This window comes from Microtus oregoni, unplaced genomic scaffold (genome assembly GCF_018167655.1).
Source record: "Microtus oregoni isolate MIOR12 unplaced genomic scaffold, Mior012 000119F_ref0000445, whole genome shotgun sequence".
Lineage (NCBI taxonomy): Eukaryota > Metazoa > Chordata > Mammalia > Rodentia > Cricetidae > Microtus > Microtus oregoni.
This window is the reverse complement of record NW_024544748.1, coordinates 1,379,249-1,395,026: the sequence shown is the minus strand read 5'-3', so window position 1 is coordinate 1,395,026 and position 15,778 is coordinate 1,379,249.

Genomic DNA, 15,778 nt, shown 5'->3' with positions numbered 1-15,778 from the left:
CTTACTATAAACATTATTGAGAGGCTGTCCTATTTTTTCTACTATGACCAAGGCAATTTGCAAAAGAAAGCATTTAATTGGGCTTATACTTCAGAGCGTTAGCGTCTGTGATGGTAGAGCAAAGGCATGGCGACAGATTCAGCTGAAAGCTCCCAATCTTGATCAGCAGGTAGGAGGCAGTAAGAGCTACTGGCAAAGGCATTAGTCAGCCTCCAAGACTGACCCAGCGTCACACCTCTTCCAGCTAGGCCACACTTCCTATCTGTCCCAAACAGTTCTACACACTAGGGACCAAGTATTCAAATATGCGAGCTTTTGTGGGCTAGTCTCATTTAAACCACCACTGAGGGGTTTATATAGAAGAAAAAAGTCAAAAGGTGAAGTTTATTGCATATTCTTAAGTAATATTGTTTCTTATTTTAAGAACTAATAGGACCGGGCAAATCTTTGAAACTGCTAACACATTTGTCATTTAACATAGTTTTATATAAAAGATTACTGCAGAAAGGACTCAGTAAAGTGCCTACTACGCAAGCATGAGAACCTGAGCTCTCATCCCTAGCATTTACATAAAAGTAAGGTCCAATAGTGTGTGTCTGCAAGCCCAGGACTCGAGTTGGGGGCAGGCAGATATGGGTAGATTACTGAAGTTCACTGACCAAATCAAGGACCTTTAGGTTCAGTGAGAGACTGTTTCTATAAATATTACACAGAGCAGTCAACTTCAGGCCTCCATACACACATGCACATATACACACGATACATGCACACACACACAAGACACGCACATACAGGGGAGGAAGCAAGAGGGAGAGGGAGATAAACACACACACACACACACACACACACACACACACACACACACACACACATATGTTATTGAGCTATAATTCTAGCAGCCAGAGCCATCAATCTGAGGTGAGGGACTTCTTTTTATTTTCCTGTTCTCTTAATTTTCCATGTCTTTTTGTCCTGTATGCCGAATTTTTGTTGTTGTTTATTTTGTTTTGTTTTTCAGTACTGGGGATTGAACCCAGGGCTTCACTTATACTCTGCAAATTCTCTAGTAACACTGAGCTCTATTCCTACCAGGACATTTTAAATTAAATGTATTTACTAATTGGTACATAAAAATGATCCCAAGCTAATGGAATAACATATGATATTTCATTAAATGTGAATATTCTGAAATGCCTAAATCATAGGAAACATATGTATCTCCTCAAACAATTACCATTTCTTTAGGTTAAAACATTAAAAATCATTCTAGCTTTTTAAATTTTTAAAAATTTTTGTTACTTTAAAAATAATACCAATCAAAATTCCCACTTCCTCCCCTCCTCCCACTTCCCTCCCACTCCCCCCCCCCCTACACCCTCCTCCTTGCCAGTCCCTCCAGTCCTAAGACAGGGCAAGACACCCTGCCCTGTGGGAAGTCCAAGGCCCTCCCCCCTCCATCCAGGCTTAGGAAGGTGTGCATCCCAAGAGAATAGGATCCCCAAAAGCCAGTACATTTGTTCTAGCTTTTAAAAAAGCACAGCACACTATTGTTATCTACAGTTACTCTACTAAAAAGTAGGATGGCACTAATTTTTAGTCATATAATAGAAACTTTGTAGGCATTGATCAATATGCCTGCACCCTCCCTCCCTCCTACTCTCCCTAAACTCTGGCATTACCAGTCCACTCTCAATTTCAATGAGTTCTTTTATAGATTCCATGTCAGTAACAACATGTGACATTGGTCTTTCTGTACTTGATTTGTTTCACTTAACATGATAACCTATAGTTCCATCCACACTGTCACAAGTGGCAATACCTCAGTCTTTCTGTGGCTTAATAGTACTCCTTTGTGTATTGTGTATACGTACTGCCACAAGTTCAAGGACATTCTGGTCTACAAAGTGAATTCCATTCAGTCAGGGGCTAAGTAGCAAGACCTTCCCTTAAAACAAACGAATCAAGAAAGAAAAAAAAAACAGTAAAGCAAATATGACAGTTATTCAACAATCAGTTGTTACAATGATAAATGAAGTTCAGGTCCATATTAAAAATTTTGCTCTAACTGAAGATTACCTCTTTGTCATAATTAGCCAGTTCAGGCTGCTCTGAGATTTTGAAGCTCTTTTAGATAGGTTGAGTGGGGGAAAGGTACTCATGGAGAGTTTGTGGTTTGGGAATGCCATCATTATGTATTTCTAAAGTTTTGCATGCAAGTAACTAATGCAGTAATTTGAAAGAGGGAAGAATATGATTGGACTTCAAGTTGTGTATGTATATGTGTGTATGCAAAAAACTTTTATGGGAGATTTCTCTCAACTGAGATTTAGGTTCATGGCATTAAATAACTGGCATATTACAAATACAATCAACATTTTCTCCAGGGGCCCTTTCTCTCTTACATATATGGATTTGCCACTGTGGTTTCTTTCTTTCTTTCTTTCTTTCTTTCTTTCTTTCTTTCTTTCTTTCTTTCTTTCTTTCTTTCTTTCTTTCTTTCTTTCTTTCTTCTCTCTCTCTCTCTCTCTCTCTCTCTCTCTCTCTCTCTCTTTCTTTCTTTCTTTCTTTCTTTCTTTCTTTCTTTCTTTCTTTCTTTTTTTGGTTTTTTGAGACAGGGTTTCTCTGTAGCTTTGGTGCCTGTCCCGGAACTAGCTCTTGTAGACCAGGCTGGCCTCGAACTCACAGATATCCGCCTGCCTCTGCCTCCCGAGTGCTGGGATTAAAGGCGTGCGCCACCACCACCCGGCTCCACTGTGGTTTCTTATATATAATAATAATTGTGAGCAAGTTAAGTAGTACAGAAAATTGAGACTGTATTAATTTCTATGACTGACACGTATGTTGAGAGCAGTACTATGATAATCTTGTATTTCCAGCTACTCTTTGATTAGAAATACAAGTCATGGTGTTGAACATATAACACGAGAGAACTGCCAACAGAGATGATGCCATGAATTTACCCTCCTTTCTGAAACAACTAAAAATTACTGAAAAAGCAGCCATTGTCAATAATTAGGTTTCAGGTCATCAAAGACCTTGCTAGTGAAGGAGGAATATCAATACTGGCTTCCTACCTGAAAATGGGACTCAAGATTCCTGTAGATTTAAGGCAATGAAAGACAAATCTCAGTTTAGCAGCCTTCCTCCTTAACAGCAAGGCAGCCTACAGGACAGAAGAAAAAAAGGTTCAACTAGACTGAACACTGAACAAAAGAAAGATTCAGAGACAGACAAACAGAGATCCAGAGACCCATATCTTCTTGTTTCTCCAGAAAAAAAAGGATCAGTGCATTGTATCTGAGGAAACTAAGTCTAAGGAGAAATGGAAAAGGGTCAGGAGGAACACAAGCTCTCACAAGTTCTTAAACCACCTGTTTCCCAACTAAAGGTGAGAATATTACACAACCTGTGAGTTGTGTAAACCACTCAGAAGGCTACCGACTACTGTAATCCAAAATTACACATAAACCACAGCCTGATAAATATATGCCCCTTAAATGAAAGAACAAACCAGAAAGTATGAATTGATTCTTATATTGCCTTAATGTGAACTACAACAAAGTACAAAAATACTTATAGGTGTCTTAGTTACTTTTCTATTTCTGTGATAAAACACCATGACCACGGCAATTTATGGAAGGAAGGGTTTATGTGAGGTTTACAGTTCCAGAAAGATAAAAATATAACGCCATTATGGCAGGGAAGCATGACAGCAGGCAGGCATGAGGATTGGAGCTGGAAGCTAAGAGCTAAGGGCTGACACCTTGACCAAAAAACTAATAGCCAAGGGCTCATCCCTTGAACCCTTACCTAAGAGCTGATGGCTCACCCCTTGAACCGTTAGCTAAGAGCACAGGGCTCACTCCTTGAACCATAAGCTAAGAGCTGAGGGTTTACATCTTAAACCATAAGCTAAGAGCAGGGGGCTCATACATTGACCCATAATCTAAGAACTAAGGGCTCACACCTTGAACCATAAGCAGGAAGCTGAGAGAGCTCACTGCAAAGACAATGTAGCTTTTGAAATCTCAAAGCCCACTCCCAGTAACACAATTCCTTCCACAAGGCCACACCTCATCTCTCCCAAATACTTTCACCAACTGGGGACCTAGCATTGAAATGCCAGAGACTTTGGTGGGACAGCTCTTTCAAACCACAAGAGACATCAAGATACTCAACACAAAACAAAATAATGATCAAGAATGTGCTGCATACAATCAAGAAGTGTGTGACATGTAAAGAAAAGATTATATTACCTATTGTAAGAAAAACAAATAATGAGCTATGAGTTAGGTGCCTACTGGGGCTCAAAAGACTGAGACAGGAGAATTATGAGGCCGAGGACAGCCTGTGCAATACAGGTATACTGTGTGTATGTGTGTGAGGGAGGGAGGGATCAATCATTGGTAGAATAAAAAATACAACAAAATTTAAAAATACTTTCTTATTAAAGAACACACAAAAGATTTACTCTGTTAATAGGATCATGGAGGCTATTTAACAGGCTTAATGGGCTGTGGAAGTGGTTCAGTGGGTAAACACTACACAAGCAGGAGGACCTGATTTTACACCCTCTGAACAGATAGAAAGCCAGATATGGTGGTGTGCATGTGTATACCAGAGGTGGCTGGCAAAGACAAGAGAATCCTTGGACGATCATGGGCCAGTTGGCAAACAGGAGACCCTGTCTCAAACATGGTAAAAAGGGAGGAACAACACCTGATAATATACTACAACCATGTGTGTACAGGTCAGACTCTATTGCAGAAGACTGAAATTATATCAATTAATCTTCTCTGACCACAATGGTATAAGAATAGAAAGAAAGAAAAAAAAAGGAATTTTAGAAAATTTACAAATACATGAAAAGAACAGATAGCACATCCTTGAAATATCAGTGCAGGAAAGAAATCAAGGGAGATTAAACAAATCATCAGAGAACATCAGAAGTGACGTCTATGAAAAATGGAAAAAAACAGGTTGTTGGGGAGCTGTTGCATATGATAGGATATTATTCAGCACAGAGAGAAAAGAATACCCTGCATTTACAACAATGTTGATTAATCTAAAGGAGATTTTGCTAAATGATGTAAACCAAACATAAAAAGGTAAATAGCACACAATCACCCATATATTTAAAATCTAAAAGAATCAAACTCTGCCAGGCGGTGGTGGTGCATGCCTTTGATCCCAGCACTCGGGAGGCAGAGGCAGGTGGATCTCTGTGAGTTTGTGGCCAGCCTGGTCTATAAGAGCTAGTTCAGGACAGGCTCCAAAGCTACAGAGAAACCCTGTCTCGAAAAACCTAAACCAAAATCAAAAAGAAAAGAAAAATCAAACTCAAAAAGAATAGAAAGGTGGTCTCCAAAAGCTACAGGATGAGAAAAATGAGATGTTAGCCAAATGTTACAAGTGTTTTGCCTGCATGTATGAATGTGAACCACATGTATGTGGCTGGTGCCCTTGGAGATCACAGGATCTCCAAGCATCAGATCCCTGGAACTGACGATTACAGAGAGTTGTAATTCACCATGTGGGAGCTGGGAACCGAATTTGGTTTCTCTGCAAGATCAACAATTGTTCTTAATCTCTAGCCTTCTCTTCAGAACCTCCGATGTTACACAGAATAGGACATGAATTTACGAGTGATCTGTAGAAGAACATTGGAGGAGTTGGAAGGATAAATATGATGAAAACATATCATACTCATATATGAAATCCTCAAAACACTATTTAAAAATGAATGCTTATAGCATAGAAAAATTAGCAGAAAAGTTAATATCATTCCATAAAAAATTTGATTCACAATATACCATTAAGACAGTGAAAATGGTCAGGTGGTGGTGGTGCAGCTTTTAATCCCAGCACTCGGGAGGCAGAGGCAGGCAGATCTCTGTGAGTTCGAGGCCAGCCTGGTCTACAAGAGCTAGTTCCAGGACAGGAACCAAAAGCTATGGAGAAACCCTGTCTCGAAAATCCAAAAAAAAAAAAAAAAAACAAACAAAAGAACACTTTGACTTTCATAAGAATCAAGCCAATTTAAAAAATTATTGACATTATCTTTGTGTGGTGGCTTGAAAAAGAGGGGCCCCCATAGGCGGATATATTTGAATGCTTGGTTCCCAAGTTGTAGGATTATTTTAGAAAGAATTAAGAGGTGTGGCCCTTTGGGGGGAAGTATGTAATTGGAGGAGGGCTTTGAGGTTTTAAAAGCAGGTAGTATTCCCAGTTAGCTCTCACTCCCTGCCTCATGGCTGGCTCAACATGTAAGCTCTCAGCTACTCTACCAGTCCCATGCCTGCCAGCCTGCCGCCATGCTCCTAGCCCTGATGTTCATGGGCTCAACTTCTGAAACTGTAAGTCCCCATTAAACACTTTCATCTATAAGTTGCCTTGGTCATGTCTCTTCACAGTAGTAGAAAAGTAACCAAGACACTCAAATAACAATTACTATGTGCATATAATATATGGCATAGTATCTTGATATATGTATACAATGTGGCATGATTGTAAGAATACAGGTAATATATCCATTGGCTTGCTTACCTGGTCAAAATATTTAAAAAGATAACTTTTTTTTTAAAGAAATGGAAGATATACAAGATGATTCAAAGGGTAAAATGTTTTCTTGCAAGTTTAGTGTGGGGTGCCACACCCAAATAAGCTGGACCCAGTAGAATCCCCGACAGTTTATGTAACAGATATCCTGCCATATACAGTGACAAACAAGATACCCTGTCTTTTTTTTTTAAATATTTATTTATTTATTATGTATACAATATTCTGTCTGTGTGAATGTCTGTAGGCCAGAAGAAGACACCAGACCCCATTACAGATGGTTGTGAGCCACCATGTGGTTGCTGGGAATTGAACTCAGGACCTTTGGAAGAGCAGGCAACACTCTTAACCTCTGAGCCATCTCTCCAGCCCCAAGATACCCTGTCTTAAACAACGTGGAAGGTTAAGACGGACACCTGTCCCTATGTGTGTGTACACACAAATCTGGAAGCCAAAAGTCAGTCAAATGTCTTTCCTTAACACTCTATTATTTTTTTGAGAAAATCTCACTGAACCTGGAACTCAGCTATTTGGGTAGGTTGGCTGGCCGGCAGGATCTGGGGATCTGCCTGACTCTACCTCCCCAGTATGAGGGTTACAGGCACTCACCACCAAGCCTAGCTTTTCATGTGAGTGCTAGAGATCTGAACTCATATCCTAGCTTGAGCTTCCAGTACGTTAGTAACTGAGCCATCTACTTAGTTCACTTATTGTACTATTTTAACCAGACTCAAGAATCAGGATTTTACAATGTATTATGACTGTCTCACTTTGGGAGGTTTAATAAAATATCCCCACAAAACCAGCCATGTCATTAAAAAAAAAAAAGATTTTATTTATTTATTATGTTTACAGTGTTCTGCCTGCATGCCAGAAGAGGGCACCAAATCTCATTATAGATGGTTTTGAGCTAGCATGTGGTTGCTGGGAATTGAATTCAGGACGTCTTGAAGAACAGTCAGTGCTCTTAACCTCTGAGCCTTCTCTCTAGCCCCGTCCAACTCTCCAGCCCCACCATTTCATTTTTAAAGATTCAATTTTATTTTGTGTTTTTCAGTGGTTGACCTGCATATATGTTAGTGCATCACGTGCTTGCATGCTCAAGGCCAGAAGATGGTGTCATATTCCCTGGAACTGGAGTTACAGACTGCTCTTAGCTGTTACATGGGTGCCAGGCATGAAACCCAGGTCCTTTGCAAAAGCAGCAAGTGCTCTTAACCACTGAGCCATGTCTTCAGCACCTTTGTGCTGCCTTTCAAATTAGACAGATATATAAATGAGAATAACCAATGCAGTCATTAGAATGGTTAAAGTAAAATTAACCAACAATACTGGACGTTATTGAGAATATTGAACTGAATTCTGACAAACTGCTGTGAAATGGAAATGGTACATTACTCTGAAAAACTGTTAGATACATCCTTTCAAATTCAGTATGAACTTATCATATGTTAAGTAATTCCACTTAGAGTTATTTAGCCAAAGAAAATATAAATCCATAAGGACTGGAATGAACAATTTCATAGCAGTTTGTCAGAATTCTTTACAATAGTTTAAACAGGATAGATGCCCTAGGTATCTATCAACAAGTATGAAATCTAATACAATCATAAATAGTGCAAGACCCAGTAGGAGACATGACTCAGGAGTTGTGCGTGCTTACTGCTCTAGCAGATAAAGACAGGCACTTACACATTAGTTCCAGTGACAGGACACAGGAAAGTGACTAAAAAGTGGCTGCAAACTAGATAATATGAACTTTGATTTTAAGTAATAGAAAATCATATCTTATTTTCACTTGAATTTTAAGAGATCCCTGTCATTTAAAACAAGAACTTTTTTTTCCAGACAAAAAGCAACACAAACCTCAATGAAGGCAAAATTTCCTATGTGAATGTATTTGGGGTTTCAGCCCAGCATGTAAAGGAAGATAGGAGGTAAATACCTTTTTAAGATCTATAGCAAACATCCCACCCCATCAAGGCTAAAAGAACATTGAAGAAAAGGGTAAGAAAAAACTAAAAGAGCAGGAGAATAAGGAATGGTGCTTTGAAATACTGTCCTTTGGACATGGCATGGCCTCTGCACTGATGAACTCAGAGAAGCTGTGCCTCAACATGCTGAAGTCATTTAAAAAGTCTAATAATGGGGGTGGGTCATCACTAGCTTAGGAGCTATTGGCAATTGATAGCTGGGGGAGGGAGAGTCACTTAGAGCCTTTAGAACTGTGGCCACTGGAAGGTTGTCCATACCTACCCCAGTGGATGATCTCCTGGCTACCCACATACAAGTGGCACTAACTAGACTTAGAGAGTTAAAAAAAAATACATAAAACAAACACACAAAATAAGATTAAGTAAAATGCTGAACAAAATCAAAACCAACAGCTCTTATTAGTTTAGTCACAGAATTGAAACCACAGTGCAAAATTCTTGCCTCCCAAATGGGAGAAGTATAAATAAGTACTGATGTATAACTTATGGGAATGAAAACTTATCTGGAGAAACAAATTCTAAAGGGACAAGAACAGAAGTTTTCCAGAACTAGAATCTTTTAGGGCAGTAGAAAATAAGAAACGCCTATATTTTAGTTTGATTTGTTCAAATTCCATTGCCCTTTACCTTGTGTGTGTGTGGGGGGGGGGGGGCACGTGTTTCTGATAATCTATTTTTATGCCTGATAAACCTGTAGCACATCTTTAATTTCTGGCAAAGGAGTCCAAGAACTTCCAACTTGAGGGACCCAGGAGTAGGGAGTACCCACATCGTTCTGAGATTTATCCCAAGGAGCTTCACTAAATTCTCACAGTACAGATTGGAGAAAATTTCCTTAAGCTTCAGACAAGGGTAGGAACCATACTACTTTGAAATACATCTGAATAATCACTCTCAACAAGTTCTGCCCTCAAGCAAAGCTATTTAAGCTCGATGCAGGGGTGCGTGACTGTAATCCTAGTACTCAAAAGTCTGAGACAAGGGGCTGGAGAGATGGCTCAGCGGTAAAGAGCACTTACTGCTCTTCCAGAGGACCTGAGTTCAATTCCCAGCAACCACATGGTGGCTCACAAGCATCTGTAATGAGATCTGGCGCCCTCTTCTGGCCTGCAGGTAAACATGCTTATACGTTAAAAAAAAAAAAAAAGTCTGAGACAAGATGATAGCAAGTTCCAAGTCGGAAATTTTTTTTTTCAACAACTAAAAAAAAAAAAAAAAAAAAAAAAAGAAAGAAAGAAAGAAAAAAGAAAAAAAAACAAAGGGGGAAAAAAAAGAAAAAAGATCTGGTACCCTCTCCTGGCATGCAGGCAGAACACTGTATGCATAAGTAAATCTTTAAAAAAATAAAATCCTGTCCATTAAAAAAAAAAACAAGACTCAGCAAGACTCTTACTAAAACAACAAAATCCAACAATAAAACAAAAACACATATAGACAAAACACCAAAAGAAACGGTGGGAAGAAGAGAGACAGAGAAAGGGGGCATTAAATAACGTGTTAAAGAATATTTATCCCCCCCCACCTCATTGCCACATCTTGAAAGGTGTCCATTTTTCACAGTACATGATGCTCCCCCCCTTATAATCACAAAACCCCCAAAATTTGTAAGGCAGTGTGGGGGGGGCATGCCTTTAATTCCTGTACCCAGGAGGATCTCTGAGTTCAAGGCCATCCTGGTCTATCTACAGAATGAGTTCTGGAATAGCTAGGGCTGTTACACAGTGAAACGCTGTGAAGAAAAAACAAAACAACAACAAAAAAGGTTCCAACAACTCAAGAATGTTGGCACTATGGGACCACAGGTTTAAATAATTACAATTAATATGCAAAGGGATTCAAAGTAGGCAGTACAAAAACAGATGGTTATATAAAGAAATGGGAACACCAACTCAAAGAGAAATACTAAAAGTGATAGATATATTGATGGGCTTGTCCCAAGAAACAAAAAACATTTTCTCTCAAAACAAACAAAAAATCAAAACATACAAACAAAAACTCAGTAAGAAAGAAAAAACTGCACAAAAATCATGGAGTCCATTTTGTTTTGGACAAGTACTCTTTGATATGGGGCCTGCCCTGGAGTGTGGTTGATATACCCCGGGATACTCCACTGGAGAAAACTGACTTTCTCTTTCCCAGCAAGTACCAACTGCGAAAAGCTTCTTAGTAATGGGTGGGACTTTGTATCTACTTTCTCTTCTCAGTGTTGGGTTTTGTCTAGTTTAAACCTGTTCACATATTGGGCATGATGAGAGAGACATAAAGTTGGGTGGGTAGAGAGGTGGGGTGTATCTGAAAAGAGTAGGGGAGGGAAAACATAATTAAAATATATATTTTAAGTCTTGATGAATTGGAAAAAAACAAAAAAGAAAGTTCCATTATTATTATTTGGTTGCTTTGGAGACAGAGTCTATGTAGCCCTGGCTGTCCTAGAACTCACTATGTAGACCACTACATAGGCCCATAGGCCTCAAGTTCACAACGATTTGCCTCTGCTTCTTGAGTACTGGTTTAAAGGCATGCACCCTTCACACCCAACTATATTATTATATGTTATAGATTATTTTCTAGACATTTTTTAGACTTACTGAGGTGTGACCGACACAACTATACAAAGTGTACAATGTGATAATTTCATACATCTATATACTATGAAATGATTACCAAAATCAAGTTAATTAACACGTACATCATATCTTTTCATTATTTTACAGAATACCTAAGATCTTTACGGTTAACAAATTTCAAGTATGCCATACTATGTTAATAATTGCAGTCACCAAGCTGTGCATTAAAGTTAATTCTTCTAACTGAACACTTGTGCCCTTTGAGCACCATCTCCCCTTTTTCCCTACCCTTAAATTTTGGCAACTACTGTCTTATTGATTTGTTTGATTCTTTTTAGATTACACATATAATGATACTGTACAATAGTTATTGTTCTCTACTTGGTTTATTTCACTTGGCATAGTGTCACCCAGCTTTTTCTATGTGGTAGCACATGGTAGAACTACATCCATAATTTTTTCTTTATGCATTCATCTATAGGCAGACACTTAGGTCAGTTCCACATCACAGCTATGCTGAAATACACATGGTAATATAGCTATTTCTTTAAAATACGATTTCAGGCTGGAGAGATGGCTCAGTACGTAGTGGTGCTTGCAGATCTTCCACTGGAACTGAGTTCAGTCCCCAGCTTCAGTATCAGATAGCTCACAACTACATTTAACTCCAAGTTCAGGAGATCTGACACCCTCTTCTGGCCTCCATGGACACTGCATGCAACTGCACATGCCCAAACACACACAAACTAAAAAAAAAAAAAAAAAAAATCTTAGCCAGACAGCAGTGTCACACGCCTTTAATCCCAGCACTCAGGAGGCAGAGGTGGGCGGATCTCTGTGAGTTCGAGGCCAGCCTAGTCTACAAGAGCTAGTTCTAGGACAGGGTCCAAGCTACAGAGAAACCCGTCTCGAAAAACCACGAAAAAAAAAAATCTTTAAAAAAATAAATAAGGACAGGTGTGGTGGCACATGCTTACCTTTAATCCCAGCATTCAGGAGGCAGAGGCAATAGCAGGTAGAGCTCCAAGCTACAGAGAAACCCTGTCTCGAAAAACCAAGAAAACAAAACCTTTAAAAAAATAAATAAGGTCAGGTGTGGTGGCACATGCTTACCTTTAATCCCAGCATTCAGGAGGCAGAGGCAATAGCAGGCAGAGCTCTTAGAGCGAGACCAGCCTGGTAGTTCTAAGTCAGCCAGGGCTACACAGGGAGATCCTGTCTCAAACAAACAAACAAATGTGAATAAAAACAAAACACTTATTTCACTTTCTTTGTATGAATACAGAAGTGGCATTGCTGAACCCTGTTACTCTATTATAAGATTCTGAGTAATCTCCATGCTGTTTTTCACAATAGCTCTGAAATTTCCTACATCAGCATAATCCCTAACAACAATCTAAACATTTGTTCCTACCCCCACACAAGTGTAGTTCTCACTCCTCAAGGAAACTTCTCTTTGCAACAGGCATCCATTATATCGTTTGCAAATGTCTCCTTCCATCGTGGAGGCTGCATTTTAATTTTGCTGTTTCTTTTTGTTATGAAGGTCTTGGCTTGTTAAGTCTCACTTGCTTATTTTTGTACTTGTTGCTTAAGCTTTAGATGATGTCAAAAAGGTTCCCCCTATATTTTCTTTTTAGAGTTTTTGATTTCAAGATTTGTATTTAGTCTTTGAGCTAGTTTTAATTTTCATAAGTAACACGCCAGAGATGTTTTTTCTCCCTCTCTCCCTTTCTGTGAACACATAGATTTCCAATACCATTCACTAAAGATTGTATTGACTCTTGTAGGTATTACCTTGAACACTTGTCAAAAATTAGTTGATTATGAAGGTACAAGGTTATTGCTAGGTATTATGCTCCATTCATTGTCCCTGAGTCTATTTTAATGCAAGTACAAAAATAAAAAAACCTTATAAAAATAAAGATTTTAAATGAAATTAAAAGCAAATGAATGACAATTATTCAAAATGATTTTTATTATGACATTTCGTGCATTGTTATCAAATTTTCTTCATATTTGTCCTCTTATTTTCTTTTCTTGCCAAGGCTTTTCTTATACCCAATCATCTTTAAAAAAAATTCAATACTACACATAAGCATGTAATAGTTTGAGTATTACTCACTTAACGATCTCCAGTTCCACCTGCAGAATTACATTCTTCTTTATATCTCATTAAAACGTCACTGTATATGCTACATTTTCTTTATTCAGCTTTATTCAGTCATGTGTTGATGGGGATCAAGTCTGCTTCTGTATCTTGGCTATTGTAAATGGTGATGCAATAAACATGGATATGCAAGTATCTCACCTCTATGCTGACTGAGATTCCTTTGGGTATATACCCAGGGAGCAGTACAGAGGACCATGTTATTTTGATTTCCACATTTTGAAGGCCCTCCACATTGCTTTTCATACTGGCTGGACTAATTTATATTCTCACCAAAGAGAAAAAAATAAATAAATAAAAACAAGATAAAATATCCTGAATGAAACAGTAAGTAGTGACTCAATAAATATGGGCATTTTTTATAGTTACTGATAATGAGTAAAATCATTTCTATTATATAAAAATATCAAATTCAGGCTGGGCATGATGGTGCACACCTTTAATTCCAGCACTCTGGAGGCAGAGGCAGGAAATCTCTGAGTTCAAGGCCAGCCTGGTCCACAGAGCAGGGCAAGGAGAATCAAGTTCTCTGTAACATAAAAACATGACATGATAAACCAGGTGTGGTAGCATGTGCCTGTGATCCTAGTACTTGGGAAACAGATATAAGAATCCTAGTTTCAAGGCCAGCTTGGGCTACACAGTGAATTCCACAGCAGCATGAGCTGCATTCTAACATACTAAGACCTTGTCTCAAGAGTCAATTTCTGAGCCAGGCATGGTGATACAGACTCGTAATCCTAGCCTCTTGAAGCCTGAAGCAGGTGGATCACCATGATTTCAAAGCATTTTGGAGATGGATTACAAGGTGACTGGTTGAGAGTCAAACCCAGGAGATTCATTTCTAGACTTTTCCTTTAGTCACTAGCAACATTATTTTGCTGAACAGAAGACCCATAATCTGAACATTACTTTTGTAACAGAAGAGAATTGTATCCCCACTTGTGGTGTTTATGCTGCTACATATACTTGCTCTGTAAAGCAAAATAGAAACCCCAACCTTAATGAACCCTTTTTAAAGTTTATATTTTAGGAGTTACAACAGCAAGATGGCTGATTAGGACTTTCCAATGTTCTTGCCCTCCAAAACCATCACATCCAACTAGTAGTCACACATCAAAACACTTTTGCCAGAGCTCAGCAATCCAGGTGACAGCTTGCAGCAGCTGGCTGCCAGGTGGCGATGAGGAAAGACGTATTAAAGGAAGCATGGCTTCACCTCACTTGCGTCACCTCCCTGCAGCCCAACCAGCACAGCAGGAGACAGAGGAAACTCAACACCTGAGGGCTACAGGGCACAGCATCAGACCCCCAACCATGAACCTCAAAGTCAGGCAGGCCCAAAGACCCTGCACACCCGTGATTCAGACCCACCCCAGGTTCTAGACCAGGCCCAGACCACTGAAAAACCAGACGCCATAGACTGTAGGCCAACCCCAGTGTCAGGTTAGACCATATTCCCAGAACTCAGGTTCATTCCGACACCAGGCTTGCCTTTACAGTTCCAGACTCTAAACTAGCCCAGGCCATTCTGGTAGAGACCCAGATTCTAGGCTGGTTGGCACACATAGCGGGATCCACACTAGTCCCCACAGCTCCATCCTCGAGGGCTCAGGGACCAGGTTCATTTCAGCAAACCCAGTGATGAGGCCAGCCCCAATTGTCCTTAGTGTTCAGTTTATCACCATGAACTCAGGTTCTAAGTCTGTCTTGAGAACAAAGCCTCTATTTCCATATCAAACACAGGCTAAGTGCAGTGACCAAAAAAAAACAAAAAACAAAAAAACAAAAAAACCCACGCTATTACCTATAGGTATAGGCTCAGGCTAGTCCTATGGACCTAGCCTCAGGCCAGCACTCAGAGTTACCTTCTATAGCTGACGTGTCAGGCTGCCGTTCAGACTAGACTCCAAACTGTCTCTTAAGGACCTACACTTTAGACCCTACACTGGCTAGGCTGGCCCCAAACTCCAATATATCTAATGTCAAGGCTACTCCAGTAGACTCTGGCCTCCACAGGCCCAGGCTCCAGCCAGGAATGCTTCAAACTCGCCACCATAAACTCAAGTTCCAGGCCTGTCCAACCGCAGACAACTCAGGCTCTGGACTTGTTCCTGTGAAGCCAAGTGCCAGGGTCATAAACCACTGGTCTGCTAAAATGACCACCATGCTCTAGAAACTGTAAACTATATTCATCATAAAACATTGTGCCAAAGAAACCTCTTCACACTTGAAGTTATTGTAAGTTATCGAGTAAGTGTTGGGGAGATGGTTCAATTGGTCAAGTGTTTGCCACATAAACATGAAGACCTGAGTTCAATCCCCAGAGTCCAGGCAAATAGAAAAGGCAGAGGCAGGAAAATCTTCAGTGCATGCTGACTAGCCAATCTAGCAAAGCCAGCAAGCTCCAGGTTCACTGAGGACTATTAAAAAATAAGATGAAGAGCAATTGAAGAAGATGCCCGACATGGACCTCTGATCTCCACACA